Source organism: Macrobrachium rosenbergii, chromosome 54, assembly GCF_040412425.1.
Source record: "Macrobrachium rosenbergii isolate ZJJX-2024 chromosome 54, ASM4041242v1, whole genome shotgun sequence".
Classification (NCBI taxonomy): domain Eukaryota; kingdom Metazoa; phylum Arthropoda; class Malacostraca; order Decapoda; family Palaemonidae; genus Macrobrachium; species Macrobrachium rosenbergii.
In genome coordinates, this window is record NC_089794.1 from 16812603 (window position 1) to 16817602 (window position 5000).

The following is a 5000-nucleotide window of genomic DNA, read 5'->3' on the forward strand; positions in this document are numbered from 1 at the left end:
GACAGAGAGAGAGAGAGAGAGAGAGAGAGAGGGGGGGGTGGGGTTATGTGAATAACAATAACCACTGCACCACGATACCTGAAAGAGAGAGAGAGAGAGAGAGAGAGAGAGAGAGAGAGAGAGAGAGAGAGAGAGAGAGAGAGAGTATGTAAAAAGCATTAACCACCGCACCACGACCCCTGAGAGAGAGAGAGAGAGAGAGAGAGAGAGAGAGAGAGAGAGAGAGAGAGAGAGAGAGAGAAAGGACTTTTTCGTGAAACTCTCTTTGCAATAATATATAAACAGACAAACAAAAACACACACAAATATTCTTCTGCTGAAATAGATGGCCAAGTCAAGTACCAGTTAAAGAGTAATCAAGCACCGGGCCCAAGCATGCAATTAAACAATTTGCAACTTGAGTCACGCGAAGGCAACGTAACTTGCAACAGACGACGTTTGCATACGAAACAGAATAACATCGAATCAATTCTCTTTGGGTGTCTGGCGCGCGCGTTCCTGTCTCCAATGTGAAGGCGGTGAGTATATACACACACACACACATATGTATATACACATGTATATATATATATATATAATTGGTAGATAGATAGATAGACAGATATACAGATAGATACATAACACAAACACACACACACACACATATATATATATATATGCATATGTAATATCTATAATACATATATGTTTCCTATACATACACACACACACACACACACACACACACACACATATATATATATATATATATATACATACACATATATACTTTTAGGGCATAGTTTTTCTCTTATACAATTTTCGTTGAAAGCAATTGCCTTAGTGGCATCAATAAGTTTCTTGCAGGTATCTTCACACCGTCTGAGCTTTTTCTGATTCTCGTTCGTCAATTTCTGGTGAATGATACGCAGACTTCCTTCTTCCATTTACTGATTTTTGTCGCGACAGCTGTTTCGCCTTTATGGCATTATCAAGCGACTACTGACTTACAATGCAGCCTTTCGACCTTTTATATCATCGTGTGGGGAGAATGACCTGAGTTCTGGGTACTGGCTGGATAAGGGATTAACAGCTTAACCATATCAGGGCGCTGTTTTGGCTACAGAGAACATGTATGACTACAAAAGTGAAAGTTTAAGCATGTGGTTAAATAAATATGCAAAATATACAACCATGTGCTAGTGTTTCCTAAAATTTGTTTAAAATTTAGTAAAGTCTTAAATGTTAGTTTACACAAACTAAGGTACAGAAGCAAATAAAATTTATAACATATGTAAACGGGGCAAATAACAAATGTCTGTTTATACATAAATGTGTAAAACGTATAATCAACGCAGACCCTTTGGACGCACACATACACGCAATTTTAATATTTTACACAACAGACATTATTTATTTGTACCGTTTACATACGTTATGAATTGTATTTATTTCTGCACATTATTTTGTGTATATTTGCAAACTAACATTTAAGACTTTACGAAGTTTTAAAAACAAATTTCAGGAAACATAGCACATGGTATTATATCTTATTTTGTATATTTATTTAACCACATGTTTAAGCTTTCACTTTTGTAGTCATATATGTTCTCTGCACACAAAACAGCGCCCTGATATGGTTAATGGAATAAAAAATTAAGGCCAAAGGTCAAGCGCTGGGACCTACGAGGTCATTCAGCGTGAAAGGGAAATTGAGAAGTACAAAGGTTTTAAAAGCGTAACGGGAGGGCAACCTCGCAGTTGCACTAGGAAACAATTGTTAGGAGAGTGTGGAAAGTAAGATGGAAGGAAGAGAGTAAGAACGGAGACACAGTAACAGGAATGAAAGAACAGGGTGGAAAGCAAGATGGAAGAAAGAGAATATGAACGAAGATACAGTAAGAAGAATGAAAAAAAAGGGTTGCAACTACGGGCAAAATGGACGCCGCAAAGAACCTTAAGTAATGCCTACAGTGTACAGCGTGAGGTGCACTGCCGGCACTGGTCCCCTAAGGTGGTAGGTGTATAAAGCAGCTAGTGTTGTGGAAGGCTTCTGCGCAGGGATTGACCCACGAATAACAAGACAGATAAATGAGCGTAAAAAAGAAATAAGAGTATCTGCAGTTTGACTTTCACTATAAAACGAGTAAAAAATGCGCCGAAGTTTCTTCGGCGCAATCGAGTTTTCCTTACAGCCGCTACAGTGTATAATCAAGGCCATCGAAAATAGATCTATCTTTCGGTGATCTCGGTATAATGATGCATGAACCGCGGTCCATGAATCTTTAACCACGACCCGGTGGTGGACTGCCCTGTATCGTTGCCACAAGCACGATTACAGCTAACTTTAACCTTACATAAAATAAAAACTGCTGAGGCTAAATGGCTACAACTTCGTATGTTTGATGATTGGAGGGTGGATTATCAACATACCAATTTGCAGCCCTCTAGCCTCAGTAGATTTTAAGATCTGAGGACGGACAGATAAAGTGAGGACTGGCAGACAAAGCCGGAATAATAGTTATCTTTTACAGAAAACTAATAAAATTACCCTTTCCACCCTCAATCTCTTCCTGGGTACGACTTTTACAACTCTCGCTCAATAAAGATGGGAAGGAATTAGACTTAACCGTGACGGACGAGGGTTTGACATCGACCTGTCGACGTGATGTTCGTATCGACATCTTAATGGTTCGTGTCAAGGAACAGCCAACTCTGGCCTCTTTTTTTTTTTTTTTTTTTTTTTTTTACTTCCTTGTGAAATCTATTTAATTTATTTGTGATTTTTCCGTTGTTTATTCTTCTGTGAGGAGTTTTTTTTTTTTTTTTTCAAGGATACTTTTCAGTGTGACTTGTTCTGTTCATTCTTTGTTTTTATAACATTTAATTTATTTTGGAAAATTTATCTAAATTCCAAGAAAACTTTTTAATTTGGTTTCATGCGTTTCTCCGCCGTTTTAATGTATTTTTAACATTCAATAAACTTGTATGTGGTTTCTCATTGTCATAATAATATTTTGAAGCAATTTCCTCACTTTTTACCCTCAACTTTAATTTTAGCTCTCGTCGTTTTCGTTTTACATAAATCTAATATCAAGTGACACTAAATCTTCTTGCCCTTCAGTTCGTAAATTTATTCCGAGGAACTGAATTACGTCTAGCATAGGTTTTTCATTATTTTAAGATTTTTTCGAAGGAAATTCTGGCTTAATACTTATTCGAAAATAATATCAAGTGACCCACACACACACGTATATATATATATATATATATATATATATATATATATATATATATATATATATATATATATATATATATATAATATACACGTGTGTGTGAGGTTGGGTCACGTGATTTACATATATTTATATATATACATATACACACACACACACACACACATATATATATATATATATATATATATATATATATATATATATATATATATATATATATATATTAATTCACGTGTGTGGGTATCCTAATACCCCCTTTTGAGGGGCTTATTTAACACCATGACACTGTTACCAATTAGTACCAGAATGGAAAAAAATCTTTTTTTAAAGTTGCCACTCATTACAAAATAGTATCTGGCACTCAGTACAAGAAATAACGAAAAAAATACACAGATGAAAGACTAGAGAGGTATGCCTTGTGCATCCTAAGGACGTCAAAGAACTGTGCCTTTCAGATTCTTAAGACTTCACAGTGGATGGTGAAAGAATGACGGTTGTTGGTTTCTAACAACATTTGCGAGTAAATGGAATAGAGGATGATAATTCGACCATGTTGAAAGAATGGAGAAGGTACGTTCGTGAAAAGTGTATAATGCAGAAGTACTAGGGAAGAGGAGGAGGAGGTAAACAAGTGGAAGAGGTACTTGAAATACTTAATATCCATGAGGCAAGTGTGTGTGTGTGTAGAGGTCTGATGTATTGCTGATGAGCCTTCATTGTGGTGTATGGAACAGCTGTTTTTGTGGAAAGGAATCGGCTATGAAATCTAGGCACAAAGTCAAGCACTATACTGAGGATGAATGAAAACGCAAATGAAATAAAGAATAAGTTTAAAAATAGAAACTCTAAAGATGCTGATTATGTGGAAGTTTTCTGCACGTTGGGTTCCTCCACAACTCAGCAACCAAGGTTTGAATGTGGCAGCGACCAATGTCTTGTCTCTGGTTGCCAGCCATAATGAGAGGAAACAGCCAGATGAATGAAAAATTTACATAGTTTATAAATACACACACACTCACACCACACACACACACACACACACACACACATATATATATATATATATATATATATATATATATATATATATATATATATATATATATATATATATATATATATATATATATATAAATACATAGATATTCATCCAAACACATACATTGCTTAATAACAGTTCCCATTTCATATGTGTATTATATATATATATATATATATATATATATATAAATATATAAATACATAGATATTCATCCAAACACACACAATGCTTAATAACAGTTCCCATTTCAGCCGAAACAAAAGCCGCAAGATAAGTTCTATTAAAAGCAACCGCAGACTATTCAGATCGCAACGTGTCTCCACGTGTTTCGACTCCTAATGGGAACGAGATGAGGTAGCCTGACGGGTGACACGTGGTTGAGAGAGGCAGATAATAGGAAGCAGTCAGCACCTCTCTGAAGGCAGAGACACCTTGCCTTCACAAAGCAGGGAGACAGAGGGGAGGGAGTGTGGAAAACAAGAGAGAGAGAGAGAGAGAGAGAGAGAGAGAGAGAGAGAGAGAGAGAGAGAGAGAGAGACTCTGTGGGCGGCTGTCACTCCGGTTTCTTTCACAAGGCAGGAAGCGTCAAATTTGGCTTAAAAAAGGCGAGGACAAAGTCTGTCCACGATAACGGAATTTTATTTTGGGAGTGGCCTAATTAAAGTGCGCTCAGAAAGCGTTATCAAGAATGGCAGTTTTCCGCCTAATAATGTGACATTTGCGCGTGTCACTGAAAT

General features: G+C 36.5%; 1 protein-coding gene across 2 annotated transcripts in view; it reads right to left on the reverse strand.

Annotated features, from left to right (window-relative positions):
- LOC136834789 (whirlin-like) overlaps positions 1-5000 on the reverse strand; it is an 846147-nt gene that overhangs the window by 335296 nt on the left and 505851 nt on the right. The window lies entirely within an intron of this gene.